The 22,096-nt window shown below is 33.0% G+C and overlaps 1 pseudogene; it reads left to right on the top strand.

Annotated features, from left to right (window-relative positions):
• LOC127546902 (ATP-binding cassette sub-family E member 1-like) overlaps nucleotides 1-21,785 on the top strand; it is a 37,916-nt pseudogene extending 16,131 nt beyond the window's left edge.
• Nucleotides 21,786-22,096: the final 311 nt, after the last annotated feature.

Here is a 22,096-nt window from a genome sequence, read left to right as displayed (position 1 = left end):
CATGAAATATACTATTCCCAATTTGCCCTTTTTTGGTACAATTTCCCTTCCATCTCATTTATTTTTATATTATAACTGTAAAACCAAATTATACATGTGTTCTGTATGTATATTCATAACAGAAATATAATTCCCAAGATTTCTTTTTACCTTTTCATGTTTCTCTTGAGTTGTATATTTGGAGATGAAACTTTTTGTTTAGTTCAGCTTTCTTCATCAGAAATAGATGAAATTCACCTATTTCATTGAATGTCCATCTTCTTCCCTGGGGAAAAAAAATTGCTCATTTTGGCTGGGTAAGTTATTCTTGGTTGCATACCAAGTTTCTTAGCCTTTTGGAATATCAGATTCCAGGACCTTTGATCCTTTAATGTAGATGCTGCTAGATCCTGAGTAATCCTTATTGTGGCTCCTTGATATTTGAATTTTTTTCTAGCTGCTTGTAATATTTTTTTCCTTGTTGTGATAGTTCTGGAATTTAGCCACAATATTTCTTGGAGTTTTGACTTTGGGTCTCTTTCAGTAGGTGATTGATGAATTCTTTCAGTGTCTATTTTCCCCTTGTTTCTATAACATCTGGGTATTTCTCTTTGATGATTTTCCTGGAAAATAGTGTCTAGACTCTTTTTTTTTTCCAATCATACTTTTCAGGAAGTCTAATAATTATCAGATTATCTCTCCTAGATCTATTTTATACGTTTGTTGTTTCCCAAGTAGGTGGCATTTTTTCCCCATTGTTTCATTTTATTTGTTTTGCTTGATTGATTCTTGGTGTCTCCTCAAGTCATTCATTTCCATTTGTTCAATTCTGATTTTTAATGAATTATTTTCTTCATTTACTTTTTAATTTCTTTTTGTAAATGTCCAAATGAGTTTTTAAGTGAGTTGCTTTGTTCTATGGAACTTTTTTTCATTTTTCTGATTTTATTTTTTAGAGAGCTATTTTCTTTTTCCAGTTCACTAATTCTATTTTCCAAGGATTTGATTTCTTTATCCACTCTATATTTAAATGAGTGGGATGACTTATCCAGACCCTCTTCCTAAGCTTCCTTTCCTTTCCCCATTTTTCTTCTAGCTCTTTTGTAAAAGCTTTTTATATTTCTTGTATGAGAGCTTTGTGTGATAGGGATCAGAACATATTCCCCTTTGTGAATTCATCTGGAGACAATCTCTTTTTAGACTCCTCAGGTTTTGAAGTCTGCTCTCTATCTGTGTAGAAGCTATAATTAGAGCACACTTTAATTTTTTGCTCATTTTGACAAAAAAAGAATCAAAGAAAACAAACAAACAACAAAAAGCAAATAAAGTCTGCTTGACTACCAGAGGTAGCAATTAAGCAGCAGTGGAAGAGCAATGGCTGCGCTGCCTTCACAACAGCCACTCTCTGGGACTCTGAGAGCATGCTGTCACTCTGGGTGCTGGGTGGGTGTAGCCATGTCCTGAGAGACCCCAGTGTTTTGGGATTGAAGTTTTTACCCCCTATGTTTGATCTTCTCTGCTGATCTACTGGCTTGTTGCCAGGGCAAAGAAGTTCACACTGGGTAAATTTCTCCCTGCAAGTTTTCCAAAGGCTGTGACTGCACCTCACCTCCTCCAGTCTGCTCAGTGTGAGCTGCCTTCCATGCTCTTGCTGCCTGCCTGCAGTCTGCCCCTTGTCTAACTGTCCCCACCTGTGAGCAAAAACAGACCTTTTCTGGTGAATTTTGAGGATATTTTCTGTTGGTAATGTATTCATTTTTTTTAGTCAAGCACTAATTCTGAGGCCATATCATGAAAAAAAAAGTATTTTGAGGGCAAGAAAGAGCTTTGATAGATGTGTGTGTCCTCTTTGCCATCTGGAATATTATTTTCTATAAAATGATCAACAAGCTGATTTGAGAAAGTCCTGTAAAGATTTACATGAACCGATGCTGAGAGAAACAAGTATAACTTGAAATATATTGTACACAATAATAGCAAGAATGTGTGATGATCTACCATGAAAGACAGTTTTCCTCAGTGGTTCAATTTCAATAGAAGGCAATTTCAATAGACTTTGGATAGAAAACTCTATCTTCGTTCAGAAAGAGAACTGTGGAGATTGAATACAAATCAACACATGCTATGTTCACTTCTTTTTTTTTTTTTCTCTCCTATGATTTTTCCTTTTTCCTGATTTTTCTTTCCAAACATGATTCATAAAGCAATATGCATTAAGATGAATTAATTAATTACTTTAAAAAATTAACTGAAGAAAATACCTCTTTAAAATATAGAATTGGTCAAATGGAAAATATCATACAAAAGCTCAATAAAGAAAATAATTCCTTAAAAATTAGAATTGGATATAAAAGAAACTAATGATGCCACAAGAAATCAAGACATTATAAGACAGAATCAAAAAACTGAAAAAAAAAGTAGAATATTTGAAAAATCTCATTGGATAAACTACTAACTTGAAAGTAGATGAGAGATAATTGAATAATTATTAGACTACCTGAAAGCAATGATCAAAAAACCCAGAGCCTAGATAACATATTTCAAGGAATTATGAAAGAAAAATGTTCTAATAGTCTACAAACAGATTAAAAACATTCACCCATCATCTCCTGAAACAAGTGAAAAATAGAAACTTCCCGAAATATTATAGCCAAATTCCAGAGCTCCAAGGTTAAGGAGAAAATATTGCAAGAAGCCAGAAAGAAACAATTCAAATATTATAGTATAGAGGGGATTTGGGATGAAATATGAAAAAAATATATTAAAATTATGTCATTAAATTATTATTTAAATAGTTATAGCATATTATGGTGGAAAAAATGGAAAATGAAATTCTCCTTTTATTGGGGAATGATTAAACAAGTTTTGGAGATATATATATATATATATATATATATATATATATATATACACACATACATATACACACATATATAATATATATATATATATATATGCATGTGTGTATCTCTCTCTCTCTCTCTCTCTCTCTCTTTCTATATATATATATATATATATATATATATATATATATATATATATACATATATATCTATGATTAGGATCGAATACTACTTCAGTGTAAGAAATGATGCATAGCACAGTTTCAGAAAAATCTAAAAAGAGTTAAATGAACTGATGCAAAGTGAAGTTAGGATAAATAAGAGTATATTGTGTACCATTGGGAAATTCAATGGTGAAGAAATTAATTGTCCTGAGTCATACAATAATCTAAGCAATTTTTGAAAAATGTTATCCAATTCCATTAAAGGAAATGAATGAGTGTGACCTCACATTAAAGCAAACTTAATAAAAAACAAAATAAAATAAAATGAAGCAAAAAAAATTGTCTTTTTTGGTCAATGTTTTCTTTCCATAGAAATATATTTTGCATGATATTGCACATGTATTATACATCAAAATGCTTACTTTTCTCAAGGAGAATGAAGGAGATGGAGGGAGATAATTTTGAACTCAATTTTTTTAGTAAGTTAAAATTATATATAATTAATTAGTAAATATTTAATGAAATAAATTAAATTGGAGAAAAATAGTTTAGACATTTTATGTGTTTATTTTAATGATACATTATTTTTCCAATTTAAAAAATAATAGCTTTTTATTTTCAAAATATATGCAAAGATAGTTTCCAATTATCTTCCTTGCAAAACCTTATATTACAAAAATTTCTCCCTTCCTTCCCCCATCTCCTCTTCTAGAGAGCAAATAATCCAATATAAATTAAACATATACAATTTTTCTATATAAAATTCCACATTTGTCATGCTGCACAAGAAAAATCCGATGAAAAGGGCGAAAAGTGAGAAAAAAAACAAAAAAGTAATAAAACAAAACAAAAAAGTAAAAAAAGACTATGTTGTAGTCCATATTTTGTCCCTATAATCCTCTCCATCACAAATCTACAGAAATTGGCCTGGGTCACCTCTTTGTTGAAAAGAGCCATGTCCATCGGAATTGATCATCTCATAATTTTGTTGTTGCTGTGTACAATATTCTCTAGATTCTACTCCAGAGATGCTACTTTACTTAGCATCAATGCATGTAAGTCTCTCCAGGCCCTTCTGAAATCATCCTGCTGATCATTTCTTATAGAACAATAATATTTCATAATGTTCACATAGCATAACTTTTCAGGCATCCCCCAAGTGATGGGCATCCACTCAGTTTCCAGGTCCTTGACACTACAAAAAGGGTTGGTACAAACATTTTTGCACACGTGGATCCTTTTCCATTATTTTGTGATTTCTTTGGCCTAGAGGCTCAGTAGAGACACTGCTGGATGAAAGGATTTTGATCAATGCCAATCTGATAGTCCTTTGGGCATATTACTCTTCAGAATGGTTGGATCACTTCACAATTCCACCAATAATATGTTAGTATCCCAATTTTCCCACACCCCCTCAACATTTTTCATTATCTTTTCCTATCATCTTAGCCAATCTTAGTGGCTTAGTAATACATCAAAGTTGTCTTAATTTGCATTTTTCTGATCAATAGTTTTTTAGAACATTTTTGCATATGATTAGGAAAGGGTTTTCATTTCTTCATCTGAAAATTGTCTGTTCATATCCTTTGGTCATTTATCAATTGAAAAATGGACTTGTACTCATAAATTTGAGCCAATTCTCTATGTATTTTAGAAATGAGGCTTTATCACAATTCTTGGACATAAAGATTTTTTCCCAGTTTTCTGCTTTTGTTATAATATTGTCTGCATTTGTTTTGTTTGTACAAAACCTTTTTAATTTAATATAATCAAATTTATTCATTTTGGATTTCATACTGTACTCTAGTTCTTCTTTGGTCATAAATTCCTTCCTTTTCCACAGATCTGAGAGATAAATTATCTTTTCTTCTTCTAATTTGCTTATAGCATCACTCTTTATGACTAAATCATGAATCCATTTCAACCTTATCTTGATGTTAGGTGTTAATTGTAAAGTTCTTATTTGGTTTTCTGGAGATTTTGGTAGCCGCCTTTGTTCAGTAATCACCAGAACAATAGCCAGGTGTTAAAGCCTAAAGTCCAAGTCCTATATTGTCTTCTTGCCTGGGTCCTGGGTTAAGCTTTCTTGAGAGCCTCTCAGACCAGCCTTGGTCTCAGTGGGGGAAGTGCAGGAGTCCAGCCACTGCCCTGGTGTGAGATAAAGTGAATGAATCTGTCTCTCAGTCTCTGCTGGCTGTTATATATTCTCTTGTACTTACATCATTGTAGGTGTGGATCTTGTAGAACTATATTAAGTACTAAGTACATGTACTGAACTAGAGAACTATTAATCATCATGCTAAACTACTGTCCTATCAATTCCACTGACAACATCTTGTAAGAAATCTTGTTTTAAGTACAGAGTTCTGGCCCTTAACAGTTGATCAGTGACTAGTTTCTGCCATTGTTTTCCAATTTTCCCAGATATTTTTGTCAATAGTAAGTTCTTATTTCAGAAGCTAGTGTCTTTGAGTTTCTCAAACACAAAACAAATTACCATAGTCATTGACTATTGTTTCTTGTGTTTCTGCCCTCCTTTCTATTTGTTCCTCTTTTCTTTCCTCTTTCTCCTTCTACTTCTTTATAGGGTTAGATAAATTTCTGTACCCAACTGAATGATTAAGTTGTTCCCTCTTAAAGCCAAAACTGATGAGATCAAGCCTCAGACAATGCTTATGCCCCACCCTTCTTTCCCTTGATTGTTATAAGATCTTTTGCTCCTTTTTATGCATACTCATTGTCCCATTATATCTCTTATTTTCTCTATTTCCAGTACAGATCTTTTTCCATCCCTTAATGTCTTTTTCTTTGTTGTCATCACATCAGAGTCAATTCACAAATTCACAACCACACCCTCAATCTATGTAATGACTCCCTCTCTCTGCCCCAGTGAGAGATACAGTTCTCAAGAGTTATAGATATCATTTTCCCATCTAGGGATATAAACAATCTAAACTTTAAATTATATATGTGTATATATATTATATTTTTTCTATTTACCATTCTATCATTTTCTTGAGTTTTATTTTTGTAGGTTAAATTTTCTGTTTAGTTCTGGTTTTTTACTAGAAATAATTGAAAGTCTTTTATTTCATCAATGCTCCATCACCTCTCTGAAAGATAATGTTTAGTCTAATGGGCATTTGATTCTTGATTGTAAAAATAGGTGCTTTGCCTTTTGGAATATGATATTTCAGGCCTACCAATGCTATATTGTAGAAGCTACCACCATATCCTTCATAATCCTCACTGTTGCTCCTCGATATTTAATTGTTCTTGCCGGGCAGCTTGCAGTATTTTATTGCAGTATTAATGTTATAGGTCTGGAGTTTCACAACAATGTTCCTTAGGGCTTTCTTTTGGGGCTCTCTTTCCAAAGTTGATTGATGGATTTTTTTTAATGAATATTTTCCCCTCTGTTTCTAGAATATTGGGGCAGAAAGATCTTAATGATCTTTCAAAGAATGCTATCAAGGCTGGGGGTTTTTTGATCATGGCTTTCAGATAGGCTAATAATTTTTAAATTTTCTCTTCTCAATCTATTTTCTAGGCCAGCTGTTTTTCTAATGAGGTATTTTACATTTTCTTCCTTTTTATTATTTTTGTCTTGCTGTCTCACAGAATCATTACCTTGCATTTGGCCTGTTCTAGTTTTTAATGTATGATTTTCTTGTTAGCTTTTATTTCTCTTTTTCCATTTGGTTACACATTTAGTTTCAATAATTTTCTCTGGATATTGAGGACATTTCCATATAAAGAGCTAAGTCTTTCAACTTTATTCATCACAAAATCTTGTTGTTACTGTGTACAGAGTTTTCTTAGTTTTGTTCACTTTACTGAGCATCAGTTCATGTAAGTCTTTCCAGGCTTTTCCAAAATCAGCTTGTTCATCATATCTTATAGAACAATAGTGTTCCATTGCATTTATATACCATAATTTTTTCAGCCATTCCCCAACTGATGGGCATTCCCTCAATTTCCAAATCCTCACCATCACAAAAAGCTGCTAAGAACATTTTTGCACATGTGAGTCCTTTTTCCTTTTTTATGATCTGTTTAAGAGACAGAACTAGTTGTGAGTGATACTGCTGGATCAAAGGGTATTCAGTTTTGTAGACTCTTCTGCATGATTCCAAATAGCTCTCTACATAAGGGCTCTACATCTGTTCACAACTCCAACAATACAAAAGATCCCAGTTTTCCCACATCTCTTCCAAAATTTGTCATTATCTTTTCTTGTCATCTTAGTCAATTTGGTAGGTATGAATTGGTACCTCAGAGTTTTTAAATTTGCATTTCTCTAATCAATAATGATTTAGAGCATTTTTTCATATGACTAGAAATGATTTTAATTTATTCAATTGACAATTCCCTGTTGATATCAATTGACCATTTAGCAACTTAGGAATGACTTGTATTCGTATAAATTTGACTCAGTTCTCTCTATATTTTATAAATGAGGCCTTTAGCAGAAATATAGCTATAAAAAATTTGTTTCCCAGTTTTCTGCTTCCCTTCTATCTTGGCTGCATTGGTTTTGTTCGTTTAAAAAAATTTTTTTTGATTTAATGTAACCAAAATTATCCCTTGTTTATTTAATAATTTTTTTTTTATTTCTTGTTTGGTCATTAATCTTTTCTCCAAAGATTTGACATCCAAAGTATTCCTTCCTTTCCTAATTTCCTTATAGTATCATCCTTTATTCCTATATCATTAACAAATTTTGATCTTATCTTGGTATATAGGGTATGAGATGTTGGTCTCTGTTTAGTTTTTGCCATAATGTTTTTAGTTTCCCCAGAATTTTTTGACAAATAGTGAATTTTTATCCAAGAATTTAGAGTTTTGATGTAGGCTACTACACCAGTAGGCTACTACAGTTATTGACAACTGTTTCTTGTGTACATAATCTATTCCATCGATCCACTATCCTATTTCTTAAGCAATACCAAATATTTTTGATGACTGTCACTTTCTCATACAGTTTTAGGTCTGGTACCTAAGGTTTTATGTCTAGACATTATCTTTCAGAAATTATCTAGGTAAAATAAAAATAGAGAGAAAAGCATAAACATACAAATGAAGGAAATTGGAGTTAGTAATCATAACTGCAATCTCTGTTGTATTCTTGTTTTTATGTCATTCTGCTATCTGCTTATTTTTTATGAGTTAATTAATCTCATTTGTAGTTATAATTTCTAACTGTGCATCTCCCTCATTTCTATACAAAAAATGATTGAAAAATGTTGCAGATAGTTGAGAGATATCTATTTTGATAAAATATATTTTAGAAAGAAACTTTTCAATTTCTATCCTTATTTTATTTAACTGAGGATTTAAATCAGTTCTTATCATTGTTCTCCACTGATCTGTAATATTTTATTTTTCAGACAGAGGATATTGTTGACAAAAAGCAGTGTGATGTCCTTGCTTGTATCAAGAAGGTTTATTTCCACTTTTCTATTCAATATAGTATTGATATGTCTTTAGTTCATTTTTTGTGCCCTCATGTTTCCTTGTTTTAGTTATCAGCACCATTCATACCAAAGTATTTTTTAATTTTATAGGGTTTTTTAAATTTCTGTACCCAACTGAATGATTAAGTTGTTCCCTCTTAAAGCCAAAACTGATGAGATCAAGCCTCAGACAATGCTTATGCCCCATCCTTCTTTCCCTTGATTGTTATAAGATCTTTTGCTCCTTTTTATGCATACTCATTGTCCCATTATATCTCTTATTTTCTCTATTTCCAGTACAGATCTTTTTCCATCCCTTAATGTCTTTTTCTTTGTTGTCATCACATCAGAGTCAATTCATTTTTATTATGTATTTTGTATTTATGCATTACCAGGAAACAAAAGACTATCACTTGCTTTTCTGTGTCAAGTTGAGCATCTTTAGTAAAGTGTCTGACACATAGTAGTTGCTTAATACATGCTTATTGATTGATTGATCATTTTGATGATGTTAAATAGGACAAGTCTGCAATTCTGTGCTTTCCAACTTTTTTCTTAGATTGTTTTCATTACACTGCCCCAAGTGCTTGTCCAATCAGGATTATCATCAAAACTTTGCTAGTCAGAATTTCAGACTCCCTGCTAGAATTCCCTCCATCTCTCTTCTTAGTCTTTAGAACTGAGAAAATCTCTGCTAAACATTTCCTTGATTGATATTCCCTTCTATTGGTTACTCCCACTTCACTAGGAAACACATGATTTTTTGCGATTTATGGCATAATAATAAAGCAATTGATGATTATGCGTATTATTATTATTATTGTTGTTGTTGTTGCTATTATTGTTATTATCCATTTATATAATGATGTAAAAATCATCAAAGATATATGATTGGAAGAGGAGTGAACAAGTTATATAGTGAGTAAGGCAAAACAAATGGACAATATAAGTAGAGGTTCATGAATTATTCAGTAGAAAATGGTTGGGATTCACCTGGATTAGTTGAAACTCTTTTTACCTAATTTGTTTTTTCTTGTTTTGTGAGATTATACTATTCATAATCAATTGTCAACACTCACTCTGTGATAGTTGTTAGTGTGGTCTTTGACTGTGATATCTCTTCCCTTTGAAAAAAGAGTAAGTGATTTCCAACTTAGGTAATTTCTAGGATGTTTCTATCTTTTATTTGTGATGATATAGTATCATTTTCAAGGGAAATTTATTTGATTCAAAACAGATTTAGTATCTTTCTCTTTGTCTAAATACAGATTCTCTACAAACAAGGTGTCTAACTCACCCATTTCTGAATCTTCAAGATTCCATAATAGAAGAGAATGTGGAAATAATTTTGATTAACACTTAATCAAATATCAGTACCAAGTGAGGCATAAAATAGGGAATATTGTTCACCTTATTTTCCACTGTCTTCTCTGTAAAATTCAAAGACAAGATTTATGAGAATTGCATTTGTGACATTGAGGAGACTTCAATAATACCAATGACCACTTTAAAAAAAAAAACTGATACTTAGGTGGTAATAATATCATGTAACACTATAATCTCAGAAAAAAAAAATCGATTGCCCAAAAGGGTAATTGGAAAATGTTTAGTGGATATAAATGTTTTATAGCATATTTGAAATGATAACCTATATGTGATATGTCAATTAGCATGAAGGACATGTTTGCTTGGAATTAGAGGTGACTAGATAAAGTGCCAGGTCTGTAGTAAGGAAGAATTATCTTCCTCAGTTCAAATCCAGCCTCAGACACTTATTAGTTGTTTGATCCTGGATGCAATATTTAACCCTATTTACTTCAGTTTCCTTATCTATAAAATGAGCTGGAGAATGAAATGGCAAACCATTCCAATATTTTTGCTAAGAAAACTCTAAAGGAGTTCACAGTCAGACACAACCAAACAAAAGCAACAAAGAAAGATAACATATGAACAACCAAAGTGTTAAGACTTTGATACAGTAAATATTATTTAAAAACAAACAAACAAACAAACAAACAAACAGGTATGTGAGGGATGTAGAAGACCCTTACCCAAAATTATTTTTCAAGAGATCACTCAGTTGAAGGCAGAAAAGTTGTTTATTGAAAACTTCCGGAGGATGAGCCGTCCCATCGCAAGATAAGAAAGAGAAAGCTTGCAGTAGGAGGGCTAAAGTAGTAGTAAACATACATAGCTTTCATACAAGAAATTACACCACAAGTAAGAGAGCATTGAGAAGGGGAGAGGGAGGCATCTAATTGGTTGTTGCTATTTGGGGAGATTGGAATGGAAGCTTTCTGTTTCTCTGAAATCTCCTGATTTCTAGGAAACAGAAAATCAGGCCTTCAGGCTTAATCAAGCAGATAGTGGTTCAGCTAATAGACTAAATATCGATAAATGTCAAATACCAATAAATGTCATCAGCTCAGGTTAAGTTAATATGTTTCTAGCTGGCCACGGCTCAAGTAGATATTAGCCTGCACATATTATACAGGTCATAGGGGAAACACAGAAAAAATAAAGTACAGAAAAAGAATTCATACATTCCTGTAAGTTCCTCACTGTATCTATTCTCCACAGATATTTCATTATTTTCGATGGATACTCTATGATAATTTAGTAATACTAGAAGAATAAGAATTGCAGAAGATGGGAAGTTGAGTTTATGGTGTAATATGACAACTAACATTGCTATTACATAGTTAGACAACATTGTTTTAAGAGACATAGGCAGGATAAAGCAAATAATTTAATTCCTCTCTGTCCTGGTCATACCATATCTAAAATATCTTTCTCATTCCAAATGACACTTTTCACAAATGACATTCTAATAAACTAGAATATATAAAGAAGAGAATGGCAAAGAGAAAGTTGAAGGTCTTCAAATTCATGTCACATGAAGACCAATTGGAGTGAGGGAGTGATTCTAGCCAAAAAGATGGTATACTTGGGGGAATCAAGGTAAGAGTCATAAAATTTCTGATGGGATGCTATGTCAAATAGGTGATAGATTTTTTTTAAAGAACATTGACCAAGGAAGCATAATTTTAAAAAAGTATATAGATGATTTGAAGATATAAAGATATAAAATTGATATAAAGAAAAAAAAATCCCCCAAATTAATGTTATTTAAAGATGAAGCAACTGCTTTGGAACTTCTTTTTGCGATTTTGGGCAAAAATCGACCACTTATTGAGCATTTCATAGAGAAAATTATCTTTCAGATTTATGTGAGGATATCCCATTTATAGAATTCAGTGACTCTGTGAGGGTATTAATGAGCTGGCTTCAAACTTATTTGTCAGTATCCACATCAATGAAATACTGAATTCAACCAGATTATCATGAAAGGAATTAGAATTAAAAGGAACTTTAGACATCATGTAATACAGAACATCATCTTATAGATAAAGAAAGTAAGTCCTACACAGGTTCAGTGATTTGCAGTTAGTTTTTATAAGAAGGAAAGCAACATTCATTAATTACCTTCTTTGTGCTTAGCACTATGTTAAGCATCTTACAAGTATTATGTCATTTAAAACTTAAAAAAGCCTTGTGCATGTACATGTACAAAAGTACATGTTACTTTTATCCCCATTTTACAATTGAGGAATCTGTAGAAGATAAAAGTTGAGTGACGTGCCTAATTCTACACAGTTAGTAAATGTCTGCATTCAGATTTGAAATCAGATTTTCTTATTTCAAGCCCAGAATTATTCCCATTGCAGTTCTCCTGGACAAACTAAGGAGGGGAGTCCTGAAATTCTTTCTCTTTCTCTCTCTCTGACTTCAGGGTGAGCAGTGAGGTGAAGCACTTGAGAAACTCCTTGAAGGAGAGGTTCTCCTTGAACCCTGCCTCTGTAAAGGACCCTTGCCCAAGGCAAACAGGAAAAACACCTTCATTCTGTTATCCTGAGAGACAGGCACCACCCCCATTGATAACACTCCCTACTGATTAAGCTCCCTATTGAATTAAAGATCAGCCTAGAGATACTGATTCAATTCTAAGATTCTCTGTTCTAATTCCAGCTCAAGCTGCACCAGCCCCCATCAAGAGCAAACCCCAGCTTGTAGCAAAGGCTTCAATTATAAAATGAGCCAACCTAGGGCTCAGTTCTTACAGAGGACATAACATGCTAAGTAACTTCTTTCTCCCTGGCATAGCAGCAACCCTCTGCCTGCTGAAATGATATTCTCTTTCAGTGTTACCCCCTCTTTATCTTCCTCACCTATTTCCCTAACAAGACTTTATACCTCTCTGTCAGGATTTCTCTGCTAGAAACCTTATAATCCTCTGTCAGGACCTTGCCACCAAGGAATTCAGTTTTTCTATTCGCACATAGCAAAGGCTAACTTCCCAATATCAATAATAAACTTCTTCTACCAATCTGGCTTTTCAGGTTTGTAAATTCCTTTACAAAGCACCTCTGTACCTCCAGAAGGGAGTTCTCACAACTTCCGACCCTGTGCCAAATCCTAGGTTGATTTAGGGGAGCCAAACCTCTGCATTTGGTTCCCTGAATGCTGAACATGCCATTAACCTCATCAAAACCATATGTTTTTTATTACTGAGTATATTTCTTTATGGTCCCATTATGTATTTAATAGGTGCATAGTAGATGGAACTGTCATTTTGTAACTTTCCATTTTGAGGCTACTGATTGTCAGGGCCATATATACCAATTTTCCCTGGATAGACATTGTTGGAATCCTTACTAACTGCTAACTAATTAGAGTTGATCTAATCTTACAAGAAGATGTTTTGGGCAGAACCTGAAACAAGGTACTAAGTAGAACTAATTAATACAAGGCTTGTGTTCACACCTTTACTCATTGGAGTTCAATGAGTTCACACCTCCCTTGAAGCTCTTTGGGAGCATAAATAGAGCTTCAATGGCCAGTCAAGGAAGTGCTTCAGAGTGAAGAAGCTACAAGTTGAGATTTCACCGGAATGACATGAAGAGTTGGAGCTGGCTGGAGGCTGAAGAAAGCAGAGGCAGAGGCTGAAGGACCAGACCTTTGGATTTGGCAACATTCAGAGAGAGCTCTTGGAACCAAGCAGAGAGATAGGCCTCTAAGCTAACCGGGCTATATTGGAGATAATAAAAGATCTGAACTTTTATCACCTGGCTGCGTCTTAAGAAGAAAAAGCTCACCACATTTTGGCGCCTGAACAGGGACCAACAAAATCCTGATTCCAGGGAAGGCACCCAGAGAGAACTCCAACATTTGAACTCCTAACATCTGAACTAGATCACAACAAGACATGAAGATAAGACTGGTGTTAAGGTGCCAAACAGCCTTTCTTTATTGGTAATCTCAGCAGAGGTTAGCAGGAAGCAAGAGCAAGTGTATGTATATCTCTGTGTCTCTCTCTGCTTCTCTGAATCTCTCACATCTCTGCCCCTCTCTATTTCTCTCTGCATCCTTCTCTCACCTATGGCAAAGCTGGCCATTAATATTTACTCTCCTCTGGTATTACCCTGTGCCTAGCCCACTCAGCACTGCTTAGGTGGATCCTCAGAAGGGAGATACCTGGTGTTAGTACTGCATTAGAAGTATTTAATAAATGTTGGAAGAATAGAATGAAAGAAAAATGGGGGGAAGAACAAAAAGGAAAATAAAGAAAGGAAAGAAGGAAGAAAAGATGTTAGGAAGGAAGTAGGAAAGGAAGGAGGGATGGAGGAAAGGAAGAAGAAAAGGATGGAAGGAGGGAAGAAAGGAAGGAGAAAAGGAGGGAGGGAGGAAAAGAGGGAAGGAGAGAAGAAAGAAGGAAGGGAGGGAAGGAGAAATGAAGGAAGGAAGGAACTGAGGGAGGGAGAAAGGAAGAAAGGGAGGAAAGACATAGAAAGATAACCCACCAAAAGATCTTGATAACTACATCCAAGTTGGTCTTTCAAGGACTTCTAGAAACTGAAGGCCAAGTATTCATGGCTATTTAGCATACTCCAGAACAGTTTCATGAGCACTTGGCATCACTCCCATATCTTCTCATAACACTGCAAGAGACAGCTTTTTTCCTAGCAGAACTCATTTGCAGTTCTAGTTTAATTCTATTTCAATTCTGGCAACCATATGCTTATCAGAGAATAAAAAGGGTAGGGAGAAGAAAGAGCAGGGTAGAAGCAGATCTCTATCTTCAAAATATTGTAGTATTGTTTTACCACTCAATTTCGTACTCCCCTTTCTATTTTCTTGATCCTCCTTTACTTTTCTATTCTTTATTTCAAATCTCTATTAACATCCTAAATTCAATATTTCATAATTTTTTTTTTTTTTGTTTGCGACAATCTTGTTCAGTTTGGAGTGCTTCTGGTTTTACATTTATTTATTTCTGCCTGGTAATATTTCCCTAACTCTCATTTCTGAATTATTTTTACTATAATATTGTCCTTCAGAAGGATTAAAATGGCATTGCCAGAGAATGTGATGGATGTAACTCAGTGGTTGGTTTGAAATTATTGATGTCCCTGATGATGGGAGATGATGGTATACCTTCTGGCTAGAACTTGAATTTATGGGGATATTGACCTTTTTTTCTCTACCAAGGGAAGGGCAAAAGTGTAAAACTTGAATTTTCTTAGAAAAGATATCCTTTTCTAATCCTCAGATGTTTGTTTTATGTGATGTTAAACTTGATGGAAGAACTAAAATAATTTCAGTTCAGCAATTCTCAGTAATTTCTTTGAGATATAGGTCCAATAGAAATACTGCTGGATCAAAGGGTATGCACAGTTTAATAGTTTTTTTAATATAGTTCCAAATGGCTCTCCAGAATGGTTGAATTGATTCAGAGTTCCACCAACAATGTATGTGTCCCAGTTTTCCCTTATTACATCCAACATTCATCATTATCTTTTCCTGTTATCTTGGCCAATCTGAGAGTAGAATCTGAATTGTTTTATTTAACAATTCTCTGATCAATAGTGATTTAGAGCACTTTTCACATGACCACAAATGGTTTTAATTTCTTCATCTGAAAATTGTCTGATCATATCCTTTGAGCATTTATCAATTGGAAAATGACTTGAATTCTCATAAATTTGAATCAATTCTCTAGAAATGTGGCCTTTATCAGAATGCTTAAATGTAAAAGTGTTTTCCCAATTTATTCATTCCATTTCGATCGTGGCTGCATTACTTTTGTTTGTTTAAAAAAAAAAAAAACTATTTAGCTTAATATAATCAAGGTTATCTATTTGGAGTTCAATTATGAGTTCCAGTTTAAATTTGGTCACAAATTCTTTCCTTCTCCACAGGTCTGAGACATAAAATATCCTATCTTCTATTTTTTCTTATAATATCACTCTTTATGTCTAAATCATCAATCCATATCAACTTTATCTTGCTATATGGTGTTAGATGTGGATCAATGCCTAGTTTATGCAAACTAGTTTCCAATTTTCCCAGCGGTTTTAGTCAAATTGTGAGTTCTTACCCCAAAAGCTGAGCTCTTTGGGTTTGTCAAACACTAGATTGCTATAGTTATTGAATATTTTGTCCTGTGAACATAAAGTATTTGACTGAATGACTAGTATATTTCTTAACCAGTACCAAATAGATTTTTTAAAATAGTTTTTTATTTACAAGTTATATGCATGGGTAATTTTACAACATTGACAATTGCCAAACCTTTTCTTCCAATTTTTCCCCTCCTTCCCCCATCCCCTCCCCCAGATGGCAGGTTGACCAATACATGTTAAATATGTTAAAGTATAAATTAAATACAATATAAGTATATATGTCCAAACAATTATTTTGTTGTATAAAAAGAACTGGATTTTTAAATCATGTACTATTAGTCTGTGAAGAAAATCAAAAATGCAGGCAAAAATATAAGGATTGGGAATTCTATGTAATAGTTGATAGTCATCTCCCAGAGTTCTTTTGCTGGATATAGCTGGTTCAATTCATTACTGCTCTATTGGAACTGATTTGGTTCATCTCATTGCTGGAGATGGCCGTATCCATCAGAATAGATCATCATATAGTATTGTTGTTGAAGTATATAATGATCTCCTGATGCTGCTCATTTCAATCAGTATCAGTTCATATAAGTCTCTCCAAGCCTTTATGAAATCATTCTGCTGGTCATTTCTTACAGAACAATAATGTTCCGTAATATTCATGTACCATAATTTATTCAGCCATTCTCCTATTGATGGGCATCCAATCTGTTTCCAGTTTCTAGCCACTACAAAGAGCGCTGCCACAAACATTCTTGCACATACAGGTCCTTTTCTCTTCTTTAAAATCTCTTACGAATATAAGCCCAATAGTAACACTGCTAGATCAAAGGGTATGCACAGTTTGATAACTTTTTGAGCATAGTTCCAAATTGCTCTCCAGAATGGCTGGATGTATTCACAATTCCACCAACAATGTATCAGTGTCCCAGTTTTCCCACATCGCCTCCAACATTCCGCATTATCTTTCCCTGTCATTCTAGCCAATCTGAGAGGTGTGTAGTGCTTTCTCAGAGTTGTCTTAATTTACATTTCTCTGATTAATAATGACTTGGAGAATCTTTTCATATGGCTAGAAATAGTTTCAATTTCTTCATCTGAGAATTGTCTGTTCATATCTTTTGACCACTTATCAACTGGAGAATGGCTTGATTTCTTATAAATTAGAGTCAATTCTCAATATATTTTGGAAATGAGGCCTTTATCAGAACCTTTGACTGTAAAAATGTTTTCCCAGTTTATTGCTTCCCTTCTAATCTTGTCTGCATTACTTTTGTTTGTAAAAATTTTTTTCAATTTGATATAATCAAAGTTTTCTATTTTGTGATCAATAATGATCTCTAGTTCTTCTTTGGTCACAAATTCCTTCCTCTTTCACAGATCTGAGAGGTAAACTATTCTGTATTCCTCTAATTTACTTATACTCTCATTCTTTATGCCTAAGTCATGAACCCATTTTGACTTTATCTTGGTGTATAGTGTTAAGTGTGGGTCAATGGCTAGTTTCTGCCATACTAATTTCCAATTTTCCCAGCAATTTTTGTCAAATAGTAAGTTCTTATCACCGAAACTGGGGTCTTTGGGTTTGTCAAAATTTTGTTAAAGTTATTGACTGTTTTGTCCTTTGAACCTAACCTACTCCACTGATAAACTAGTCTATTTCTTAACCAATACCAAATGGTTTTGGTAATTGCTGCTTTATAATAGAATTTTAGATCTGGTATAGCTAAACCACTTTCATTTGATTTTTTCTTCATCAATTCCTTTAAATTCTTGATCTTTTGTTTTTCCATATGAACTTTGTTGTCATTTTTTTCTAGGTCATTAAAATAGTTTTTGGGAGTCTGATTGGTATAGTATTAAATAAATAGATTAATTTAGGTAGTTTTGTCATCTTTATTATATTTGCTCACCCTATCCAAGAGCATTTAATATTTTTTCCAGTTGATTAGATCAGACTTAATTTGTGTGGAAAGTGTTTTGTAGTTTTGCTCATAAAGTTTCTGATTTTCCCTTGGCAGATAGATTCCTAAATATTTAATATTATCAGTAGTTACTTTAAATGGAATTTCTCTTTGTAACTCTAACTGTTGGGTTTTGTTAGTGATATATAAGAATGCTGATAACTTATGTGGATTTATTTTGTATCATGCAACTTTACTAAAGGTGTGGATTATTTCTAATAACTTTTTAGTAGAGTCTCTGGGGTTCTTTAAGTATACCATCATGTCATCAGCAAAGAATGATAATTTGGTTTCCTCATTGCCTACTCTAATTTCTTTCTCAACTCTTATTGCCAAAGCTAGCATTTCTAATACAATATTGAATAGTAATGGTGATAGTGGGCAAATTTGTTTCCCTCCTGATCTTATTGGGAATGGTCGCAGTTTGTCCCCATTACCATATCATATGTCCCCATTACATATGATGCTTACTGTTGGTTTTAAATAGATGCTACTGATTATTTTAAGAAAAATTCCATTTATTCCCATACTCTCAAGTGTTTTTAATAGGAATGGATGTTGGATTTTATCAAATGCTTTTTCTGTATCTATTGAGATGATCATGTGGTTTTTGTTAATTTGGCATTAATATGGTCAATTATACCATAGTTTTCCTAATATTGAATCAGCCCTGCATTCCTGGTATAAATTTTACTTGATCATGGTGTATTATCCTGGGGATGATGTTCTGTAGTCTTTTTGCTAATATCTTATATAGGATTTTAGCATCAATATTCATTAGGGAGATTGGTCTATAATTTTCTTTCTCTGTTTTCAACCAACCTATCTATCATGATAGATGATACCTATTGTGGTATCAGTACCATGTCTGTGTCATAAAAGGAATTTGGTAGAACTCCTTCATTCCCTATTTTTTTTTTCAAATAGTTTATATAGCATTGGGACTAATTGTTCTTTAAATGTTTGGTAGAATTCACATGTAAATCCATGTGGTCCTAGGGATTTCTTTCTTAGGGATTTGATTAATAGCTTGTTCTATTTCTTTCTCAGAAATGGGATTATTTAAGCTATTTATTTACTGTGTTAATCTGGGAAGCCTATATTTTTGGAGGTAGTCATCCATTTCACTTAGATTATCAATTTGTTGGCATAAAGTTGGGCAAAGTAACTCCTTATTATTGCTCTAGTTTCCTCTTCATTGGTGGAAAGTTCTCCCTTTTTATTTTTAAGACTAACAATTTGATTTTCCTCTTTCCTTTTTCTAATCAGATTTACCAAAGGTTTATCAATTTTATTGGTTTTTTCATAAAACCAACTCTTAGTTTTATTTATTAGTTTAATAGTTTTTTTTTTAACTTTCAATATTATTAATTTCTCTTTTTAATTTTAGAATTTCAAATTTAGTAATTGATTGGGGATTTTTAATTTGGTCTTTTTCTAGCTTTTTAAGTTACAAGCCCAATTCATTGGTCTTCTCTTTCTCTATTTTATTCAAGTAAGCCTCTAAGGATATAAAATTTCCCCTTATTACCACTTTGGCTGCATCCCACAAATTTTGGTATGATGTCTCATTATTGTCATTATCTTCAGTGAAATTATTAATTGTGTCTATAATTTGCTGTTTCACCCAATCATTCTTTAAGATGAGATTATTTAGTTTCCAATTACTTTTTGGTCTATTTGCCCCTAACTTTTTGTTGAATATAGTTTTTATTGCATCATGATCTGAAAATAAAGCATTTACTATTTCTGTCTCCCTGCATTTAATTTTGAGGTTTTTTTGTCCTAATATATGGCCAGTTTTTGTATAGGTTCCATGCACTGCTGAGAAGAAAGTATACTCCTTTCTGTCCCCTTTCAGTTTTCTCCAAAGATCTAGCATACCTAATTAATTTCTTTCTTATTTGTTTTGTGCTTTGATTTATCTAATTCTGAGAGTGCAAAGTTGAGATCTCCTACTATTACAGTTTTGCTGTTTATTTCTTCTTGCAACTCAATTAACTTCTCCTTTAGGAAATTATATGCTATACCACTCCATGCCCATTTGTTTAGTATTGGCATTGCTTCATTGTCTATGCTACCCTTTAGCAAGATATAATTTCTATTCTTATCTCTTTTAATTAGATCAAGTTTTGCTTTTGCTTGATCTGAGATAAGGATGGCTATCCCTGCTTTTTTACTTCACCTGAAGCATAATAGATTCTGCTCTAGCCTTTTACGTTTACTCTGTATGTAATGTCTTGCTTTAAATATGTTTCCTGTAAACAACATATTGTAGGGTTCTAATTTTTGATCCAGTCTGCTATCTGTTTCCACTTTATGGGAAAGTTCATCCCATTCACATTTACAGTTAAAATTACTAGTACAAATGGGAAGGCTATGCATCGAAGTTACACTACAGATTATGGATTTCTGAAACACTTTGCATTGGTTGTTGGCTTTGTATTAAGAAACGCGCTTTTGGCACTTTGAGAATTGTCAACTTATCTCATAACCTGTGAAATTGGCACAATAATCATGTTTTGTTTCATTTTTTATGAAACAAAATATCAATATTGTGCCAATTTCACAGGTTGCCTATCACTTGTCCAGGTGAAGTTTTAGAATTAATTGGAACCAATAACATTTGGGAATCACCTGCCTTGACAATTTCAAGAAGAAAGCAAGAACTAAATGGTGGAAAGTATGAAAGCATACCAGATGACAAGAATTCTTGATTTATTTTTGAGGATCTAAGTTGCAATGCTATTTCACCAATATTCTAAAGAATTAGCTAAAAATGACTATCAAACTTCAATATATACCTCAGATTCCCATATTTGCAAGGGCACTGTGGGTTCTATTTTAGATAGAAGGATGAAACATAGACACAAGCTAGTGTGTTACTATCTTTTGTGAACCGCCTACTTACCTAGATATTAAGCAGCCAGCTAAAGGCTATCATTACTATATGACCACTAATAAATCTTGGTAGACATATCATTATTTTGGAGCTTGACATAAATGTTTTAGATTTTTGCTCTGACTTTATATGGAGTGCAAAATTCTTATGGTGTTGTCACTAAGCTTTTTAGCATGTTTTCTTAGATGGTTACATGCCTATAGAAACTTATGATTCAGAAATGCATCAGTGGCTTTTAAAGTGGCTGAGACAGTAAATGAAGAAAAGTGAAAAAGATGTGCATGTTTAAATATCCTGAAATGAAGAAAAGATGGGAGAATTTGAATTTAATCATTGCCAGAGAATTCCCAGGCTCTAAAATTAGGATGATGCTAGGAGAAAATAGTACTGGCAAAACCACATTCATCAAGATGCTTAAACCTGAAAGAGAGGAAGTAGCAAAGGTAAATGTCATTTTAAAGCCATATAAAATCATTCCAAAATCAATAGAAAGTGTATGCCAATATCTACATAAGAAGATATGAGATGCTTATATACATCTAGTATTTATCACTGATGTAATGAAATCTTTGCAGATTTAAAACATCATAGATCAAGAGGAATAGACATTTTCTGGTGGTGAGTTACAATTAGTTTTGTCTGGCTGAACCTGTGTCTTCTATTTAATTGATGAACCATTTGCATATTTGGATTATGAATAACATGCAATGGCAGCCAGAATTTTCAAACATTTCATTGTCTGTATAAAAAAGACAGCCTTTGTGCTTAGAACATGACTTTATAATGACTGGCTCTCTAGCAGATGGGGTCAACATTTAGAACATCATCTTAGAACCCACTTGCAAACAGTATTCATATGATTATGACTGACATAAACAAATTTTTGTCACAGCTTGAATTTACTTTTAGAAATCATCCAAAATTTATACAAACAACTACAGGCCAAAAATAAATAATTCAATAAAAAATGTTGCAAAAAAGAAGAGTGGTAATTTTTTTTCTCCTGAATGATTAGGCTGAGAATATTGATAATACATTTATATAAGTAAAGATAATCAGAATTTTTGATGCATAAAACTTTAATCAGTTTTTAGATTCTCCATATAATCTGTAGTTTGAAATATGATTTACTTTAATGTCAGAAAGAAAATGTAGCATGGTATAATATTATACTGTAAACATTAGACTGCCACTTTTCTGTACTCGCACATAAAGCCATTCTTTATGTAATGTTCTAAGATGAAGACATTTCAAGTTATATGCATTATCTCCATATTTTCCAAACTTGTAGGGGAATTTTAAATATAATTGTCACTTAATTA

This window comes from Antechinus flavipes, chromosome 2 (assembly GCF_016432865.1).
Source record: "Antechinus flavipes isolate AdamAnt ecotype Samford, QLD, Australia chromosome 2, AdamAnt_v2, whole genome shotgun sequence".
Taxonomy (NCBI): domain Eukaryota; kingdom Metazoa; phylum Chordata; class Mammalia; order Dasyuromorphia; family Dasyuridae; genus Antechinus; species Antechinus flavipes.
The sequence above is the reverse complement of the archived record's forward strand: the minus strand, read 5'-3'. Positions and strand labels throughout refer to the sequence as shown.